Source organism: Patiria miniata, unplaced genomic scaffold (assembly GCF_015706575.1).
Source record: "Patiria miniata isolate m_02_andy unplaced genomic scaffold, ASM1570657v1 HiC_scaffold_24, whole genome shotgun sequence".
NCBI lineage: Eukaryota > Metazoa > Echinodermata > Asteroidea > Valvatida > Asterinidae > Patiria > Patiria miniata.
The window spans coordinates 20276854-20299783 of record NW_024037063.1 but is presented as its reverse complement, the minus strand read 5'-3'; the positions used below and the strand labels follow the sequence as shown (position 1 = coordinate 20299783).

General features: G+C 39.5%; 1 pseudogene; it reads right to left on the bottom strand.

Annotated features, from left to right (window-relative positions):
- Window positions 1-16449, bottom strand: part of LOC119732042 — a 48210-nt pseudogene extending 31761 nt beyond the window's left edge.
- Between the last annotated feature and the right edge of the window lie 6481 nt (window positions 16450-22930).

The window sequence follows — 22930 nt, the reverse complement described above, 5'->3', positions numbered from 1 at the left end:
AGTCATTTACCCGTCGGGACTCGAGTCGAGTCGAGTCGCCAAAAAATGTGACTCGAGTCGGACTCGAGTCGAGTCATTGACTCGAGTCATTACAACTCTGGTCTTATGACAGTCACAGACAATCTTAAGTGTCTTCTGATAGTCAACTTACAAAGTCACAGACAATCTTTAGTCCTCTGAGTCACCCCACAAAGTCAAAGATATCAGTCAACCTATCAAGTCACAGACAATCTACAGAGTCACAGACAATCTTTAGAGTCTGCAGACAGTCAACCTGCAAAGTCACAGACAATCTTGAGAGTTACAGACAATCTACAAAGTCGCAGACAATCTACAGAGTCGCAGACAATCTACAGAGTCACAGACAATCTTAAGAGTCTTTAGATAATCTTTAGAGTCTTATGACAGTCAACCTGCAAAGTCACAGACAATCTGCAGAGTCACATACAATCTACAGTGTCACAGACAATCTTTAGAGTCTTCAGACAGTCAACCTACAAAGTCACAGACGATCTGCGGAGTCCGCAGAGAAACAGTTCTGCTGGATAGCTCTGTATGGGTTTGCTTGCATGATAGGAAGCCTGGGTGAGTTTTCACCACAAATCAATGCAAAGCAATGAACCAGAAAACAAAACAAAGCAGTTAATAAGAAGATCATGCACATGCGGAAACACATTTCGGTTTCTGTTTCCCAAGATTTCTTATAGGTTCCATGCATTGAATGAAAACTAAAGGCAAGCAAAGTTGGTACATTTTGATGATGTTATTGCCAAAATAAAAAAAGCTGTGTTCCGGTTACCCGACAAACCCTAAAAGTTTCGATATACATGGAGTTGGCTGTTGGACTTTTTTTTAACCTTAACACCCTACTGTCTTTTACCAAGTACTCGACCAAGTCCTCCAAAATCCACCAATCACACTGCTTCCAATGCATGCTGTGCTTTAGGCCTCCAGGCCCAAGTCCATCATACTCCATCAATACTTAATCACACCAGGCCTGCAGTCCCCCAAAATCCACCAAACTGGGGGATGGATTTTGATGGAGTTGGGGAGGTTAGCGTTAATCTAAAGTTAATTTCTTATTTATAATTTAATTTATGAGCATGTACACATATGTTGTATTGGAAGTTAAAAATACCCCAAATACATATCTGGAATATTTGTAAGTATGCATTAAAGTACATGCACATCTACATTGTCCTCCAGTACATGTATGCATGCATGCTGTATACAGATGTATGCACTTCGCTGTCTGGCAATGTTACCACAAACAAAATGTTTGTTTTTGCCTATTGTTCAATGACCTTGGTTTGGCACTGTGGCACATAATCACGCTATGGCCATGACCAAGTGGTGTCATAACAAACAGTTTAACAATCAAGGAGAGATAATGGTATTTGCATGTTGTGGGTAGGAATGATATATGGTAAATGTAAAAAAAGGGCACATTGTGAATGTGGTTCATGCAAGTAAATGAAATCTAAGTCAATCTTTTGCCGACAAATAATTTTTGGGGAACCCTCCTATGCAAACATACATTCTGCGCAAAGTTGTCATTTCAGTCAAAATCAATCACGTGACCGTTTTCCACAGTTAAAGGGAAGATACAACATTTGAAAACATCAAGAAACGAAATGATCAAATTATAACAAAATATCTTACTGGACTGTTAGTGAATGACAATCTAAAGCAAACTGTAAAATGGTGGCTCCTTGTGTGCTGACATTTTCAAGAAAACTTGTATTTTTCCAACGATGGTCGGCTGACCATCGTTGGAGAAAACTAGTTTTTTTCTTCTTCAAAACCTGCTCCTAAATTGTCATCTTTAGTCATTCTGCATTTACTTTGCAATTGATTTCACATCTGTGAAGGGGTACAAGCCTGCTAGACTGGTTCTCTTACCTTACAATCCCCAATGTCTCTAAATTGCAACGTCTCATCTTAATTGGAGTCAGAGAACCACACTACAAGAATATGGTTGGTTTTTTTGGATTTTCCAGCATATCCAAACTCAAAATGTGAAACAAGCTAGTTTAACAATATTTTCTATAGCACACTAATCCTCCAAATTCATTTATTTTTGAAAATTGCAGCAAACGCAAATGTTGTATATTCCCTTTAATAAGAGCACCCAGCCTACATAAAGCAGGATTGACTGGCAGTGACAGTTTACTTGATGTAAGTAGCTACGTTTTGCCTGCAGGTGATTGATAAGCCAGCTGTGCCTACCAGTCACCTGCTTTTGTCTGATGACTGAGTTTGACTAGTCACAGTACTTGCTTGAAATATGATCTTACTGTTGGTGACTAGCCTGTGTAAAAGGCATGGCAGGGAAGAGGATGGATTTTTTTTGACTGTCTGTGACTATTTAGATAGCAGGAGGGTTAACAAATGTATTAAATGAAAAAAAAGTAATGGCTGCAAAGAGGATTGATTTGTTGACTGTTCGTGACTGTTCGGGCAGCAGGAGGGTTAACAAAAATGGATTTAAAAAGTAATGGTAAAACCAAAAAAAATCAAGATGAAATGGATGGAAAATGGAAACCATATCCACCTGTTATTTGCTTGACTTTTTGGACCGGAACCATTCCTGTGTGGGTCAAACAATCGGGCACAGAAAAGTGTCAAAACTTAAAAGAAAAGAAAAAAATTCATTCCAAAACAAAAACCAAAATAAAAAGAACCTGTCATACAACCACAGGTTAAATACGCAAGAAAGACTGTGGAAAATCTGGGATAAATCAAGCAGGGTACCAGGACTCCAATTGAATAACATAACATGGGCACCAGCTATTTTCCCCTTGGTTGCGTGGTACCAGACTATATACATTACAAATATTAACAGGTCCCAAATGTGTGATTATTCTTTTCAGATGTACACGTACCGGTACCCAACTGTTTTAAAGGCAGCTAGAGTTATCATTTGCAGCTATTCAAAAAGTAACTGACGAAATTATTGTTGAAAAGCTTACTTGGTTTAAAGATAGTAATGGCACTAAACTCCCTGTGAAATTGTTCGAACTGGCATGCTGTCATTTTGAAGAAAACAATAAAAGACGGTCATTTCCAAACATGTGTCTAAAAAGGCCTTTTTGGAAATTTCAGTTAAAGCTATAGTCCATCATTTGTAATTAGTGCATTTTGTTCGTTTGAAGCAACAAAAGTGTTCAAAATTTAATGAAGGATACTGAACAACTTACTTGATGAAGTTTCAGCTTAGCTTCAGCTTAATATTCCAAGAAAAACAGCATTCTAGGATCTCAATTTAAAATCAAAAGTTGCTAAATCATGATTCGAATTGTTTTGAATTGCAGCTTTACGCGATGTCGCGCACTGCTCCGACGAATTATAGCAACCGCGCACGCATGTGCGTCGTTCCAATGCTTGTGCGCGCTGCGCCGAATAACAAAACGAACAGCTAATTTAAATTTTCCTACGGTGCTTCTTAAGAAGCACCATTGGAAATGCCTTCTTTTGTTGATTTCTTCAAAATGAGAGCTTGCCAGAAAGGATAATTTCACAGGGAGTTTAGTTCCCTTACTATCTTTCAACCAAGTTTGTTTTTCAACAATAATTACGCCAGTTACTTTTCGGATGGCTGCAAATGATGGACTATAGCTTTATAGTAATGACACTAAACTCCCTGTGAAATAATTCGAACTGGCATGCTGTAATTTTGAAGAAAACAATAAAAGAAGGTCATTTCCAAACATGCGTCTAAAAAGGCCATTTTGGAAATTACAGTTAATAGTTCATTTTTAATTCGGCGAAGCCGTGAATGGGTGTGCACAAGCGTTGACACGACGCACACCCGGTGACCGGTGTGTGGTTGCTATAATTCGTCGGTTCAGGGCATGACATCGCGTAGCTGCAATCGGCTGAATGAAAAATTGTCCCAGACGCTGAATACGGGCGCAAATTCAAAACATGACTCGGCAACTTCTAAATTGAAATCGAGATCCTAGAATATTGTTTTCTCGGAATATGCAGCATTCACTGAGCTGAAACTTCATCAGGTTAGTTGTTACGCACCCTTCTTCAGATTTTGAGCACTTTTGTTGCTTCAAACGACAAAAATGCACAAATGACAAATCATATACTCTACCGGTACCTATAAGTTTTTGATACAATTTACATGAGAATTTCTCGAAAAGGCCCATTAAATTGTGGGCTAGCATTAAATTAAAATTACAAATTTCATTTCAACTCTGTACGGTTGAAGAATATTATATCTTACATCGCATGACAACCATCATGACTGCTTTTCGTTATTTAAATTTAGCATCAATGGACGACCAAAACGGTCTACTTATGCCCATCCGAGGGGGAAAAAGAACCAGACAGTTGTCACACATTTAATCGGTTTCAGCGAAAAAAATCTGTTGGCTTTATAACCCAAAGGGCTAGCCTATTTACTTCGTACACAAACAGTTAATGGCGCGTTGTGACCACTTTCGCGGGTGCGCATCGATGGTTCATAAACGTGCAAACCCCAAGCATCTTTGCGTGAGCGTTAAGGCCTATATACACATACGCAGCTTTGTCACGCGTTTTCATAAATACGCACAAAGCGAGGAGCGTGCACATTTATGCGACAAAGTCGTGTGACTTATTGTGCCATTTTTTTGAATCAAATTCGAAGTGATTTTACCGCGCGACAAAAAGCGTCGCATACATATTTCACATGCAACCTGTGTCTGAACTGATTGGCTGTAATGAAAGACGGACGAAAAAATTGTGTTGTGTATTTGTGGACACACGCACGTCTGCAACACTGCCACACGGCAAAGTCAACAAAATCGTGCATGCGTACATGTTAAAGGTACAGTCCATCATTTGTAATTTGTGCATTTTGTTCGTTTGAAGCAACAAAAGTGTTAAAAATCTAAAGAAGTGTGCTGAACAACTAACCTGATGAAGTTTCAGCTCAGCTTCAGCTGTATATTTTGAGATAAACAGCATTCTAGGATCTCGATTTCAAATCAAAAGTTGCTGAATCATGTTTTAAATTGGGCCTGTATTCAGCGTCCGAGACATGTTCTCTCTGAGCCGTTTGCAGCTAAGCGATGTCGCGCAGCGATCCGACGAATTATAGCAACCACGCGCGCGTGTGCGTCGTGTAACGCTTCGCCGAATAAAAAACCCGAACTACTAACAAAAATTGCCAACGGTGCGTCTTACGACGCACCGTTTGAAAGGCCTTCTTTTGATGATTTTTTCAAAATTACAGCTTGCCAGAGAGAATAATTTCACAGGGGGTTTAGTCCCCTTACTATCTTTCAACCAAGTATGTTTGTCAACAATAATTACGTCAGTTACTTTTTGGATAGTTGCAAATGATGGACTATAGCTTTAATCAGGCATGCAACTGTACATTCACAAAAAAAGAGGAAATTCCAAAATTCAGAAGACTTTGTACAGTGTTTTTGTATTTTCAATGGCTGAAATGGGAATTAAAAAAAAGGAAATCAGCTGATCCGAGGAAAAGTTGCATGCCTGTTTAATAGGCCTTTTAGTAGGTGTTATCAACAATACGTTTGAATGTCCCTCCCAGGCTCCCAGTGGTCTCACCCAACTCTTGAGGGGGTACTTGCACGGAGCCTATATGTGTAGCCACTGACTGATTGAGTCAATGAGTGACTGACTGAGTCACCGAGTAAAAATAAGGTCTTAAACCTAAGACTTTCAAGTCTACATGTAGCTCGACTAATCAAACCGAGTCTTCTTGTTTGTCAGAAAAAATCTGAGCACATTCTACCTTGCTGGATATATCTGCTTGATCAACCCCTGCTCAATTGGACGGACGCAAATCTTCTCCACAAAATACTGAGCGTACTCGTCCTGGGGGAGGGGAAAAACAAAGAGAAACACTCAATTTTGTATTCGTGTGGAGACATCGCTTTGTTCTCGTGTACAAAATCGTAAGAGAAGGGTGTTTTTGGCAGTGGCTGCTTAATGCGCCGCAGCACCTTGTAAACCATTATAAGGTGCTACATAATGGGTCTCATATTTTTTATTAACTTCATTTACCTGTCTCGAATAATCGACATAAATTTCCAGCGCCTTGAGTACCTAATTGTTGGTAGATACGTGCGCTATATAAGACTCCGGTATTAATATTCCTAGTAAATCACTCAAGGGGGTTAGGGAAATTTTTTTGGTAAAAAACCTCAGGAGTTCCAGGTTTCAAAAGGGATATTTCAAAAATCCTGAAAAAAAATCTGAAAACAATGTGATGGATGGCTAATTCTCAGCTGATTTTTGCTCATCAACTCCATGCCATTGACCCCTGACCTCAAGATATTGACCCCTGACCTTAAGAAGAACCATCTTGGCGTCGCGGAGGGAGCATTTGGAGTTGGTGCACCACAGTCCCCATTCAGGCTTCCAGTAGAAGACTAGCTGAAGCATGCCCAGGGTTAGCACCGTCAGGAAGGCTACCAGGACCCACTTGGGGATGCTGGCACGGTAGCCGAAGCATTCCTGAGATTAAAGAGAAAAGAAAATTTAGACAAATTAGAACATGAATAATAACTCCCTGGACAGCTTGGACAAATACCAGAGGCCAATTTCATAGAGCTGCTTAAGCACAAAATTTGCTTAAGCACAAAAACGTCTTGCTTAATAAAATCAGGTTACCGGCCAAAACTCCATGCGATTGTTATGCTAAGTAAACAACCGCTAAATACCAGTCACAAGCAATGTACATCGCATGGAGTTTTGGCCGGTAACCTAATTTTACTAAGCAATGTTTTTCCGTGCTTAAGCAAATTTTGTGCTTAAGCAGCTCTATGAAATTGGGCCCAGGGTTTAGCACAGCAGCGAAACCATCAAACAGAACCAAAACTCCAAGAAAATAGCATTCCTGAACTGAACTAAACACAGTTAAATACAGTTTGTGAAAATACAATTTTGTAAAAATACAGTTTGGTAAAAATTCAGGTTTGTGAAAATACTGGTTTGTAAAAATACAGTTTTGTGAAAATACAGGTTAGTGAAAATGTAGGTTTAGAGGAAACAGTTTTGTGAAAATACAGGTTTGTGAAAATACATTTTGTGAAAATACAGTTTTGTGACAATACAGTTTTTTTGAAAACACACATTTTGTGAAAATACAAAATGTACTGTTTTGTGGAAATACAGTTTTGTGAAACACTCGCCAATTTTTTTTTTACCAGTATCTAAGTTTTAACAACTGTCGTCGAGTAGGCTGGCTTGTTCCTGTTCCTTCTATTACAATTTAGCTATCATCTGAAATTGTCTTTAATGTGGCAGGAATCAGTTTTCAAAAACACTCAACTTCAACGCGGAAGCAAAAACTTGAGGGTCACATGTGGGGAAAAAATGACTAAATGAAACAATCTGTTGTGACAAATTGCATTATTTTGTCAAATGATCGTCAATCCACTGTTGCTTGTTACAAATTGTAACTTGTGACCCACGTTGAAACCTGATTTGTGATTGACTTGTGCCTAACTTGTGATTGACTTGTGATTGACTTGTGACTGACTTGTGACTGACTTGTGACTGCCATGTGACTGACTTGTGACTGACTTGTGACTGACTTGTGACTGACTTGTGACTGACTTGCGACTGACTTGCGACTGACTTGCGACTGACTTGCGACTGACTTGCGACTGACTTGCGACTGACTTGCGACTGACTTGCGACTGACTTGCGACTGACTTGCGACTGACTTGCGACTGACTTGCGACTGACTTGCGACTGACTTGCGACTGACTTGCGACTGACTTGCGACTGACTTGCGACTGACTTGCGACTGACTTGTGACTGACTTGTGACTGACTTGTAACTGACTTGTGACTGACTTGATTGACTTGTGATGACTTGTGACTGACTTGTGACTGACTTGTGATTGACTTGTGACTGACTTGTAACTGACTTGTGACCTTCGACCTTTGACCTGACCTGCGATTGCAACATGCAAGCACAAAAACAATGTAAGGCCAGGATATGAACCCATGTACAACGTAAACCTGCTTAATCAATTGATCTTAAACAAAACAGGAAATACCAAGGTCATACTAGTACAATGTAGATACATGTTTGGCCACATCATTGACCCTTGCCCCTGGGAAAATACATTTTTTAAAAATATTCAAATCAGAAAAATGCTTTGAGGATATTCGGTGCATGATAACATTTTCAGTATATTGGGCAAAGCTTTAACATTTGGTCTACAGAAATTAACACACTTTAACACAGTCTGTAAAAAAAAATCATTCACTGCAAAAGTTGCACATGTTGCAATGCAAATACTGCACTTGCCGTGACATAATAAATTTGTGTTCGTGTTTGCATACTCCCCGAGTATGAACAAGCCTGAATCCATGGTGCATGAGCGTATTTTCTCATTCGATGCCTCAATAAAAAAGTTCATATGAATTTATTTACTGTAAACCGTCAGAGAAGAGACTCTCAGGAGAGAAAATCATTTAATATGTCTTGAGAAAGAGGAATAAAATATTTCGAAAGTGGAATTTATAAACAAGCTTGATCAGAGATATCTTGGAAGCTGTGGGCCAAAAAACCCCGGAACCTCTTACATGTACTTCCACTACCTTGAGACTGTATACCAATCCATGGAGAATCTTTTTAGAAGAAAAATGAAACCCAAATCGCCCGGTTCTGTCCGGTAGCTTTCTGTGTGAAACAAGGTGGGAGTCATTTTTGTCCCAATGAATTACTCAACCGCGCCCGGGAATTTGACTTGCATTGTAATTGATAGAGGGACTGTTATCTAAAAAATACCCACACGAAAGAAGTATCTTTCACAAGATAGGCTCGGCAGCAAAAACTACTATTTCAGCTAATATAAGAACCGATGACGCATAGTTGAGATGCAAATTGTCTTGTTGGCTGTTGATTTTGGCAGCAACATCTGGAGTTATTTGTAAGGGGGGAGGGGGTAGGACGCCACTTCACAAGTCAATAATTATCATTGCACTGACAACAGCTGTTTGAGAACACTGCATAAACATACATGTATGAACAAAAGTAACACCATTGTAGAAATTGTTCATTAAATACATGCACACAAATGATACAGATACATGCTTTTATTTAAAAGTGCCTACACGTATGCATACATGTACATATTTGTCTATTACCAAAATGTAGTTCACAAAAATAGCTTTCTATCACTTTGTATAGGCCTTTATCATCTCTGTTTTCAACTTGAAGAAAGGACAATGTGTCAAAAAATATTAGCATTTTATCTGTTTTTGTCAAATTTTACATACTTTTCCAAACATAGAAAATATTCATAACATCAAAGTTTCCTTGCAAAATCAGGCATTACAGAACTGGAAATAATAACTGAGAAAAACAATTCAGTATAAAAATAAACAAACAATCTTGAGTGATTTTCAATTTCTTTTTTGTGTTACGGTACTTTGTTTTGTAGATTTCTTTGTAAAGAATACTGAATATTTCAAGTACCTGTATTAATTATGATAACTTCCATTATTACATAAAAATACCTGTTTCCAAGTCCATTTTAGAAATGCAAGCACATTCAGAACTATTTTTTTTTTTGGGGGGGGGGGAGTGGGGTGGGGAGAATGGGCAAGAAGAAGGGTATAATTTTTTTTCGAAAACGGATTACATGGTCACTATTAAATGGGAAACGGGATAAGAACTACACTTATTACATCTGCCAAGGATGTTTTCATCAACGTTGGTTTGTTTGTTGGTTGGTTGGTTTGTCTGTGAACGCATTTTCATGCAATTTTTTTTTAGAGTTGGTCCTTGGTGAAAATGCGCTCTTTTTTCATCCACCAAATTTGTCAAGTAAAACCTAACATTTATGCACCCTATTATGTGGGATTCAATGTTTGATCGTACGAGCTGGCAATCTGGCTAAGGTAAACAGGTGCAACAATAAGCACGACACAAAAGGCAACAAAAACTAAGTCTGAAGACCAGGATGTGTATTCACATGAGGGACAATAATGTGTTGTGGTCCAATGCACCTGAAAAGCCGAGTCCTGCGATAAAATTGTAAATTGTGAACTGTGAATTTATATTAAAGGTACAGTCCATCATTTGTAATTTGTGCATTGTGCTCGTTTGAAGCAACAAAAGTGCTCAAAATCTAAAGAAGTGCGCTGAACTAACCTGATGACATTTTAGCTCAGCTTCAGCTGTATATTTCGAGAAAAACAACATTCTAGGATCTCGATCTCAAATCAAAAGTTCCTGAATCATGTTTCGAATTGGGCCTGAATTCAGCGTCTGAGACACGTTCTCACTGAGCCGAATGCAGCTACGCGATGTCGCGCAGTGATCCGACGAATTATAGCAACCGCACGCGTGTGTGTGTCGTGTCACCGCTTGCGCCCGCTTCGCCGAATAAAAAAGATGAACTACTAGCGGAAATTTCCAAATATGCGTCTTCAGACGCATTGTTTGAAAGGCCTTCTTTCGTTGATTTCTTCAAAATGACAGCATGCCAGAAAGAATTATTTCAAAGGGAGTTTAGTCCCCTTACTATCTTTCAACCAAGTATGTTTTTCAACAATAAGTGAGTCGGTTACTTTTTGGATAGCTGCAAATGATGGACTGTAGCTTTAAAGGTAATTATCAGTGACCAGTGCCCTAACCAGTTTCAAACCATTTACAACTGCTCCATCACAATATTATCCCGTTTAATAAATGTAAAATATAGAATAAAATATAATTTGAGTACTGTCGTATTCAAAACTTGACACTGAGCAGCTCTAGATAAAATGTACATGTACAATATCCATGGTTTCAAATGAAAATTACTTTCAACCAGCGCATTGATTTTCTTGCTTTTCCCAATTTGATTAAATCATGTACGATTTGATCAAAAGATGAAGAATGGCTACGTATAATTCAGCAATTTTAGATTAAACTGCCGTACATAATAATGCAAAACAAAGGATTGGCTGATAGTGATTATTGTCGCTACATGTACTATGCTTTACCGCTTGCATGCTTTCACCCTAACCTTTCCAAATCCTTCAAAATGCTCTTTGCAAAACAGAGGATTTTGCAGGATTGAGGCTACATGTATAAATATGATTTTGGAGGATGCATTGTGTCAAGGTCTAAGGTCGGACTTTGTGTTGTTTAGGACCTTGTTTAAATTTAGGCCTAGAGTGTACTTGAAATCCCCTGCACTGCTCCAGGATGTCACTGTCAGTGATTGCGGGATGATTTTGGAGGATTGAGGCAGTGGTCACCCCTCCAAGGACCACAATCAAGAAATAACAGAGATTTTTGCAGGATTGAGGCTGTATGCCATTTTTACAAGGAGGCAGTTGGAGGAATTTGCAGGATTGAGGTTGCATCCTGGCTAAAATGCCTAGGGAGTTAGGGTTAAATCACATATGATTTGATTATTTGAAGATGAATGGGTACATGTATGTGCAATTTTGCAGTTTTGGATAACTACTACTGCCATACATATATAGAAAAACAAAAGATTTGCTGATAGTTATTATTGTGGAAACTACACTTAACCGGTTGCATACAACAACCTCTTTAACTCTAACTCCCAGGCCTAGGCATTTTTGCTAGGATGCAACCTCAATCCTGCAAGATTCTCTAGCTGCCTCCATTACATGTACATGCTGCATACATGTAAAAATTAAATACAGCCTCAGTCCTGCAAAATCCTGCAATGTTTCTTGGATGTGGTCCTCGAAGGGGTGACCACTGCTTCAATCCTGCAAAATCCTCCAGCAATCACTGTCAATATGTTGAGGCAGAGCCAGTGACATCCTGGAGCAGTGCGGAGGATTTCAAGTATGATCTAGGCCTAAATGTATGCATGGCTGAGCATATAAACAACACAAGGTCCGGCCTAAGACCTTGACACAGTACATCTTCCAAAATCAGGGGGAGTATGGCCTAGTGGTTATGGTTCGTGACTCCTGATCAGAGTGTCGGGGTTCGAATCCAGCCGCTGGCCATATGTTGTGTCCTTGGGCAAGCCACTTCACCCCACTTGCCTCTCGCCACCCAGGAGTATAAATGGGTACCGGCATTAGCTGGGGAGTAACCCGCGATGGATTAGCATCCCATCCAGGGGGAGTAGAAATATTCTCAGTCATTTCATGCTTCTAAAACCGGAGATAAACGCCGGCCTGATGGGCCACATTGGCTTGTGACAGACTCTACTTTACTTTTACTTTACTTTTAAAATCAGCAACACACTTTACTCTTAAAATCAGCAACACACTTTTGCCATGTATGTAGCCTCAACTCTGCAAAATCCAAAAGAGGATTTTGGAGGATTTGGGAAGGTTAGGGTTAATTAATAACAAATTTGTACGTACCACTTCGTCATTTCCAATACCGACTTGCAAGGTTGCTGAGGTACAAGTCCCCCCGAGGGCGGTGTACGGGACGTCGCTAGGCAGGTCATCGCGGACCCCTGCATTGTGGCTTCTGCTAGCTGCAATTTCAGTTTATAAAAATATATGGTCGTCCGTTAATAAGATTTACTAGGGCTCTATAGTCAGTAAATGTGAGAAGATAAGCCCAACTTAGCTTGGGAAACCCCAGCTCCAATGCTCATCAGGAATTTGACATATCAAAATTGATGATTTCGGTGGCTTTTCAGACAGATCCGCTGTGTCGCAGCTGTGTGTGGTGAAATTTGAAATCACAACGCGCACCTGAAAGTAAATTGTAGTATGGTAACCACGTAATGTCAAGTCTCCATGCAGTGCGGCGTATGTGGTTACCATACTAGTTTCAGCTGCGCGCTGTAAATTTCGCTACAACTTGGCTGCGGCGCGACGGTTCTATCTGAAAAGCCACCGAAATCATCCATTTTTTCATGTTTTAGTCAGCGTAGTTCTGTTTCAAGTCGATCCTTTGCTTCGTGAATGACTGCTGCATGGTATTAGGTTGAGTTTAATCTCTACTGGGTTAGGATATTGGGGGAAGGACTATTTTAGTTGAGGCCAAATTTCACGGCCTCTGCCATTTTCCGACCGCTGGACAAAACTAGATGTGCCCCCAGCTCTATATGTCAAATTCCTGATGAGCATTGGAGCTGGGATTTCCCTAGTCTAGGGACTAGACGTTGTTTGTTTGATACTCGATGACCCGCGGCCGCGATCACTCGCTGCCGCCACGAGAGGGCGTTATCAACACCAACCATATCGCCCACAAACCTGTGAGAAACAACGTCTAGGCTAATTGCTTAAATTTCCCCCCAAAAATGGGGAAACTATATGTAGTGCGAATGCGCTACTTCTGCAGGCAATTACAGTCCATTTTAAGCCTCACCCATCACACCACAAAAAAGCTGTCAAGTGAAGTTGCACAAAAGTCTTGCTGCATCTTGTGTGCTACTGGAAGAAATCTAAGAGTTTGGTTCAGAGTTATTATGAAATGTTTTGACTGGGCACTGCATATTAGGCCAATCGGGTGCGTGTATTCCACAACCCATACGAATCGGCCTAGACATTGTTTCTCACGAGTTGGTGGCAATATGGTTGGACTCATGATAACGCCCTCTCGTGGCAGCGGGTTTTTGCGGCTGCGGGTTATTGAGCATCACACAGCGTCTAGCCCCTAGACTAGGATTTCCCAAGCTAAGCCCAAGTCAAAAAAGGGAGGAGGTGGCCGTTATATTTTTTCCAAGATAGCGGATTTTCCAAGATGGATTGTTCCATTTTCTCGATTCTTTGGAAAGATTTCCATATAAGAAGTTCACTCAACACCCTGTGTACAAACCCTATGAGAGTGGACTGAAAAATTCTTAGTGTTTTCTCAGAAAATGCTTGTATTTTCTCACTGCTCAAATTGACTTTGATGACATGAAATTGCTATCTGGGGGCTTGTTAGTCAATACAGAGGAAAATTTGTGAACTTCTTATAAGAAATCTTTCCTATAACAATTAAATAGCTACAAATTTAGCTGGCAGCACATAAAACACAAGCTATATTGCAAATGAAGGCTATGATTTAAAGGGAATGTACATCATTGGCTTTTGCTGTAACTTTCAGAAATGAATTATTTCGGGGGTAAGTATAATAGTTACACTGACATGTTTGAACTTGAAGTTTTGTGTTCGAAAATGCTGGAAAAAGCAAGAAAAACACAAATGTTCAAGTTGTCTGGTTCCTTGACTGCACTTAAGATGAAATGGATCAAAAATGCCGGAAAATTGTAAGGTACATGTAAGGAACCAGTCTAACTGGCCTGCACCCGTTCATGAACATGGGGCCAATAGCAAACAAAATTTGGACTGAAAAAAAAAATGGTAAATTTGGAGCAGTAGTTGAAAAATAGTTAGGTTTTTCCAACGGTGGTCGGAAATGTAGGCCTATACAAAAGTACCCTTTTTCTTGAAAATGATTTCACACCAGGTGCCATAATTTTACAGAATGCTTTAGACTGTCATTTACCAACATCCTTGTGAGGTATTTTGTAACAACTTGGTAGTTTTATTTTTCGATGTTTGCAAATGTTGTATTTTCCCTTTAATAAGAAAAAAACCCAAAAGGCTCCTGGAAAAAAAAAGGAAGTCAGTAGGAACGACAAACTAGTTTATGTTTTTACTTGGCTTAATAATTTCAATTTTTTGCAGTTACTATTGTACACAGCTGTCATGGCTGTTTTTTTTAGTCTAGTTGTATTTGGCTAGTCTACATGTAGTACAAAATTCTGGGACTCTCAATACTGTGTTTGAAAGTCCCAAAACATGCAATACAAGAAACTATGAAACTGGCACATGAAACAACCAGTCCAACACCGTTCAGTACTGCCATGACTACGTCAATCAACTGGGAAAGATTTCCATATACGAAGTTCACTAATTTTCCTCTGTATTGACTAACAAGCCCCCAGATAGCAATTTCATGTCATCAAAGTCAATTTGAGCAGTGAGAAAATACAAGCATTTTCTTAGAAAACACTTAGAATTTTTCAGTCCAATCTCATAGGGTCTGTACACAGGGTGTTGAGTGAACTTCGTATATATGGAAATCTTTCCATCAACTGTGTCAAAAGAAACATCCAGTCTCTATTTCTACACATTTCCATAGTCATGCCACCAGACTACTGAAGCGAAGGGTCAATCTTGGGGAAAAAAAGTTGGGTATCCTTAACTTTTAGGACCCCGTTCCTATATAGGAAGGGAAAGACTCACCAAAACAGTTGACTAAATGACACTCAAAATTGACATTCTGATATTTCTTGACACATTTGAACAATTGGCAATGACACCTTCTTGAATAACAGCAGGTTTAATTTTGTGGAAAGAGAGCAGGTCTTTGATTTATGAGGGAAAATAAGGGGTAAAAGACGACGATGACAACCAGAAAACAAACTCAAAAACCAAGATGGCAAACGTGAAAGCTCGATGCAATGAAAGCTCGATGCTGATTGGCTGATAAAAAATAAACATCCTATTTATTTTTTTAGCAGCCAATCAGCATCGGGCTTTTATTATGTAGGGCTTTCACTCGTGTTGTGAGAACTACAACATGCACGTCCGACTGCAAAAAAAAGGTAGGAAAGTCACATTTTTTTGAAAGTGCTTTCAAAATTACAATTAACATGAGTTTATATGAAGAAAAAAAGACAAAAAAGTCACTTTGGTACTGGACAGTCATCTGCAAAAGTCAGTTTGGAACAGAACTCATAAAAAAAAGAGGTGACCTAAAGATAAGGATTACCAAAAGTTGGATATATACAACGAGTCTAGTCTACTTAGGTTTCAGATTGAAATCACTTGGCTTCACTCTCAAACTAGTAGTAGTAAGGTGCAAAATGTTAAAGAAAGGTCTCCTTTAAAAATTGAATTCAGACCTCCAACTTGGCATGACTTGGCTGGTGAAATACTGCAGACCTTGTCTTTGCCCAACATGCCCAATGACAATAATATTGGAGACTTTTGCTTAAGTCAAGAGTGAGTAAAGTTGGCGGCCCCCGGCCTCCTATGATCTTGTTTTGCATGTTTTTCTGGTTCAGAACACTGCTTTCGCTTTCATTTACCTGTATGGCTCATTGTAAATGTAGAAACTCCACGGTTTCTCTGGCGACATGTTACATGGGCAGCGTGATTTCTAGAGAAATACTTCGCTTGAGCCTTGACATCACCAGGCTTCCATCCCGTGAAACGAAACTCACGAACGGCCGAACGCGAACCGTGCCCACGGTGACGGTCGCGCTAATCGAAACCGATCAAGTTGGACTTCAGTTCCGCACACACCGCCCGCCTGCGCCCTCCAAATGTACTCGCAGCTGAATACGTCTGGCGGACTGGTCCAAGGTTCAACTTAGGTCGCTCTTTGGTGACGTCTACATCAATGCTTTTGTTGATTTTGGAGGTACAAAAGGCGACTTTTCAATGCGACTCGTGACGTTAACCTGTCTAAAACTTAGTAAAAGCTCGAGTGGATACGTACAGTAACAAGACTTGCACTAATTATGCACCAGACTAACGTACATCGGAAATGCCGCCCTCTTTCGACAACTTCTTTTGGGAGAAAATAAATGTCTCTTTGATATACAATTGAGGTGAAAACTCAAATTTTTGAGCTATGCATTTTGCACTTAGGCCTACTATGAGGATTTGCAGATTTGTTTTCTGCAAAGGCGCGACATATTGCAAGGTTTTTTTCACAAAACGTATGCGAAGGTAATGCAAATCATTATGTATTTGATCCATAAATAAATCCAGATTTCCACGAGTGAATAGTGGATAAACTTTCATGACATGAATTTTTCACTGAAGGAACTGTTTAATTCTCTTAATATGTGAAAACTATTTAACATCCCTTTTTGGTTAATTTTATTCGAAAGTGCACTTTTTAAAACATTGAAATTCCATGTTTTTCCGGACAACAGAGGACGCTGTTGCTGTGTCATTTCAGGAAGACACTGTTCAGTTTAGGGGTTTTCTGATCAAAATGTGAACCCAAATATTTGCTCATAACATATGTGAGAAGGGGTGGCCCACTGGCTTACTGCCATGTACTGACACAACAACCAATCACCAAAGGAAAGCAAATTTACGACAGCAAAATGTATTCAAAATTCTGGCAACTTTTGGTGCTGCAACAAAAAATAGTTGTAACATGGAGGGTATCTGAAATTACATCACACTTTTACTCATGAATATGTACATTGCTTAGCATAAAAAAAACCAAATTGGCACCAAAATACCCTTGAAAATGGCAAAACGAAAATTGAAAATAGGGTTACATATGACACAAAGGTGTATTTTTAAGGATTGCATTAAAAAAAGAAACATTGCATGGGCCCTTTTAATGACGAACGTCGAAAAATCTAATACTGAATAAGAATTAGCCTTCGAGATGGTGGACAATAGAGGACGCCATTTGGAGTGGGCACCGGTTTATTTTAAAGACACTCAAAGTGAAAAACTAGGGACAAGGGGATTTAGAGTGAATTTCAGTCAGCCGAACAGATCGAGTTTTCACTCGAGTTCCACTTGGTGTGATGCTAGTGTTTCAATCTGAAATTAGACTGATTTTCGTTAACATGGGGACGAGGTGGGGATGCGGGCACATTTGCATCACAAGAGGGCGCCATTACGGTAACCACACCAGACCCATAGGAGAGCAAATCTATATCACTGATAAGTACGCGCGTATTTACAAAATTTATTTAAAATACTCACAACTCTCTAAGGCATTTGAGACACACATCAAATGAAAGCTTAGTTCATCATTTTTGGGTGGTAATCTGATGACGTTTGGGAGAAAATTCCATACAAAGATGATCACCCCTAAAAGTAGTCCTGTGTCCCATATCGACATTTTGAAAAATGATGCCTGCCCTCCATTGCAAAGTAGAGCAATTTTAGGGCCCAATTTCATCCGACGGCTTCCATCCATCTTTTTTTACAAACCTCCAAGGTCCTGGTCCACAAAATGCTTTAATAGCAAAGAAATTGAGGGCACACCAATCGTGATTTTGCCCGCGTAGGTCTGCACCCACCACGTCTCAGGGTGTGGAGCAGTACGCGCCCACCACTAGCTGCTCTCTCACCCTGGTATTGGATCATTTGCATGTGCAAGATTTTTGAACACGTATGCAAATGAGGAATAGTCTGGTGCCTGCCTGTGCGTTACATTTGCGTTTGTTTTTGTATGCGGTGTCTAGGGTAAAAACAGAATCAATTCGTCGCAGCGCGAGCACGGCGGGAGTTACAAAAACACGATTTTATTTTAATGAAACTGTTACGATCTTATCGAGACAACATGCAGTATCACATTTCATATTAATAGGAACAAATTGGAAAGAAAATGAATATTTTCGAGAAAGCATGGACGAATGATCGCGAAAACACGTACTGCACGTTGTGAATAACAACACCAAGTAAATCCAGTTCTAGCCAATTGCGGTATCGAATCAGGACACAGGAAGAAAGTTTCCTATCCAGGGCTTACTATTGGAAACGTTGTTGGAAATAAAGTAAGCACTGGGGACGAGGTTGTGCACCCTTTAGTAGACTGTTGTGCAACTGTCTAGTAATAGACACACAATGTTAATCATACCGATGCATATCGCGGTACATACTTGCATTTCAAACTGCGTACAGACGGACGGCCATCTTTGAGATGTGTTTTGCTATGTTAATTCGTTAACAATGAATGAAAAAGACGTCAACTCATGAGTATCATTGTTAAACAAAAGCACAACCTCCTTGGTGCATCGCAAACAGTCTATCATCACAGATGCGCACCAAAATCACCTTTTCAGTACAGTTTTGAAGTCACCAAATGCCAAAATTGTACCACAAAGTACATGCAACTGTATCAAGTCGGTCACACACCTGCTGACATTAGTAGACAATAAACATCATTAGCATTTATATTAATGTGCTCGTCACGGTTGTTGAATGAGCATCAGCAAATTTTGAGGACAATCAAAAAAATGCCGAGGGTCATATCAAAGATTATTATAGCGTAGAATAGCGTAACTGCCACTTCTAAAATGGAATTCGTAATCAATACTATACATAGTATTAAACTGACCTTCTTTTGGGTATCAGATATGGAAGATCGTGGAATTAATTTTCTCCACAACGGTGCGGTCGAGTTCATTTCCGTAATGTGGCCGTTTTACGGGCAACAAAACCCCACAAAGCTCCAATCACAATAGTCACTTATCAAGAAAACCATCTCTCAACCTGGCAGGGAATGTACACGACGGCTCTTCTATCAATAGACAGATCCGAGCACGCTAGCAATTCTATCACGAGGGCCCCCTTCAATGGCGAAAGCATTGTGCTAACTATTGTTCAGATAATCCGTCATGGGGCAGTTGGTTTGTACAATAGCATGCACAATGGGTTTCTCCATTGAAGGGGGCCTCATGAGTGTACAGTGGTCGGGTATCCGGACTCGTCTATAGATGTGCAAACGGCATGATACACAGGGCCGGATTATCCAATAGGCACAGTAGGGCCTACGAAAAAAAGTGGGGGCCTACGAAAACACCACAATATACCATAAAACACACTTACACAAATCTGTAAACAGCTTCAATTTTGCACCCCTACTAACCGTACGCACACACAAGAAAAGTTCTTTACAGTTCTGGCATCTCTGAATTTTTTTATTTCACCAAGTGACGCTAATATAGCCCAGTGCATGCATATTATGTACGTATATACATGTACGCATGGAATTTACGTGTTAAGTTTGTTGTGTGAAACACACGTTGCCAACAGGCTTTTAGCGCTACCAGATTGGCCTGGCTTGCTTATTACAGCTTAGCATATAGCTTAGCATCAACATGAAATGCGAGGCTCCTTCGCTTACTACCAGCAGTATGACACTGGTGCTGGTGCCTAGGGTGGAGTAGGGCCTACAGAATACGGGTGCCTACTGCCTAGGTCCTACGAAACACTTCATCTGGCCCGGCCCTGTGATACTGTTCCAAAAACCCTCAGTTTAGCATCGTGAAAGCGAGAAATCATGCATGCGTATAGGCTACGGGTAAAAAAAGTCCCCTTCTTCTAAGCACACTAGCCCCGCCCTAGCCATATACCATATCTTTTCTGTGTTCCAGAGGGAAAAGGCCTGATTTGCATGAATTGAACAGCCAGATGTTATGTAAAACTGAGTTGTACCACGTTGACCGCTGCATGGAGATATTATACAAAGTAACTTTTTGATATTGACTTCAAGTTGCTTGGGGTTTGAAAAGGGTTCATGAATTAATTTTTACCAAGGAACGTATTTTGTGCAACAAAAATCCCTTTTTGGTTAATTTTATCGACAATTAGTGCACTTCTTTCAACATTAAACAATTGTCTGTGCTTTTCCGAACAACTGAGGGCGCTGTTTCTGTGATGTCATTTAAGGAAGACACTGTGCAGTTGAGGGGTTTTTCTGTTCAAATTGTGAACTCCAAAAAATTGCTTATCGAAAATATATATGTGCTCATTGGCTTACTGCCATGTACTATCACAACAACGGATAACCAAAGAAAAGAAAATTGAAGACAGCAAAACATTGAGGTTTCTGCCTGAAATCACACTTTTGCTCATGAGTATCGGGGAAAAACACCATTGAAAATGCCAAAAAGGAAATTGAAAATAGTGTTAAATGGGACACAAAGGTGCATTTCCAAGGGTTACATTACAAAAACCAGAAAGCACTCAGAGAGTGCAAACCTCCGCCAAGGCTAAACAATTCCCCGCCATATTGTCAGTACACCCAAAAGAAATACTCACATAAATGGTGAAGAATCCTTAAAAAAAATCCTGGATCCAGACCCAGATCCGGATCGCTTCCAAAATCTTATCTATTTGTACTTGTACAAAGGACCACCCTTTAAAAACATTTCATGAAAATCCGTCGACAACTTTTGGAATTATCTTGTTAACAGACAAACCAACCAACCACCAAACCAAAGCCGATGAAAACACAACTTCCCTGGTGGAGATCATTATATCGCATGGGCCGTTTCATTTACTTACTACCGTGCATTCTGTTCGTTTGATATAATGAAACCACTCATAATCCAAAGACGTATAATAAAACACGGTGAAATGTCAGCTCAGTGCATATTGCACTTTTCGTGGCCGTGAAGTGTGAAAAATCGTCAACGACTTTTTGATCACGATTCATGAAACACGATTTCGTCAGCAGAACGCTTTATTCCCAACCACCAGCCAATCGACTGATCGTAGGAAATCACCCATATTTCTTGGTTTAAATGACATCCAGGGTGACCGTAATGTCGTGGCCAAATTCTGCTAAATGCACTTCAAAAATCTGTCAGATTTATCAAAAATCTGCCAAATTTCCATGAATTACTCGAAATACACTATAAATACTTAAAATCACATGCAGATGTTGTAATATTGCCTTAATTAAGGTTCAAATTACATTATAAACAATCTATAATAGTTATATAAAGGTTTTATGAAATTGCGTAAATAACTCAGTTAAAACGAGGTTGCGTCCGGCGACGAAATCCGATTCCCAGTGAACCTCAGTACATAGACAAGGCAACCTGTCCTATTTTGCAAGGGTTTGTTTGAAAAGATTGAAGCTTTTTCAAACGAATCTACCTTTTTTCAAATTTGCTATGTTTTTCTGTCAAACAACCATTTCTGAAGAATTCTGCCAGAAATCTGCCCCCAAAAAATCCGTTCTGTCAAATTTTCTGTCAAACTCGTGTTTTAACAAAAAATCGGTCAAAGTAAGCCGAAAATCGGCTAAAACGGTCACTATGATGACATCGAGCCAATCGGAATTTCATGGGGTGCATGTTTAGTACCGGTACGATCTTTAATCCAATTAAGTTGTTTTGATAACAATTCAATAATAGCTTACCTTTCGGTAAGCTAAGACGTGTAACCGATTGCAAACAAAAAGTGGACTAACTGAATTTGGTAAATTGGTGGCAGTATTTGAAGAAAAGTTTTTTTTTTCCAACAATGGTCGGTCAACCATCGTTGGAAATTGATACAAAATCCCACATTTCTTGAAAATGACAGCAAACCAGGCGCCATGATTTCACAGAATGATTTCACTTACAGTCAAGTAAGGTATTCGATGTATAATATTGGGTAGTTTTGTTTTGTGGTGTTTGCAAATGTAGTATATTACCTTTAACTGAACCTGCTACCGCGAACAGCCGTCGGATAAAATATATCCCCACTTTCCATCCAATATATCACAAGAATTATGAGCTTTGTACCTGATCGGCATTGAACATTTTAATATATTTCACTGAAAGTAACCCTTCAGCTACACATTATAAAAACACGGACGCGACATATCGCGTTACATGCGACTACACAATCCCAGCTACCAGCATAAATATTTTAACAAGGACAAATGATTTAGGCCTACTGATTGAAAAGTTCGACCGGCGTATGTAGATAAACACTCGCAGGATATTTTTGATGTCGAAATTGGATCTTTTACGACGTGTCAAAAGGGTGATTCCATGTGTGTAATTCATGCGTAAAAATGTTTATGTAAAGATAACCCACATCTCGCTTGTGAAATTGTTGCCCACTCTTTGTTTTTAATTGGTGTCTTTTCTAATTTTAATTTTAGGAAATGGTTGTAAAGTCTCATATTACAATGTATTTGTTTAGTGTCAGAAACTATCATTTTCATTGATGAAATCAAATCAGATTTTGTTTTAATCAAAAGTGCTTTGAAAAGCTCATAATTATGTGGTGATACGCTTTAAGCAGCGAAAAGACAACATTTCATTTATTTTTTTCTGTTCATGCGAATAATTTTATTAAAGGAACAGGCGCATAGTGTATACATGGACAATGGCGTACGATGTACGCCTATAATATTATTTGCGCAAAAATAAGTGGACGTCAATAATAATACTATTTTTAAAGCGCACGTATCCACTAGTATTGGTGCTCAAGGCGCTACATCATTATTACCCTGCTCATTATTTGGG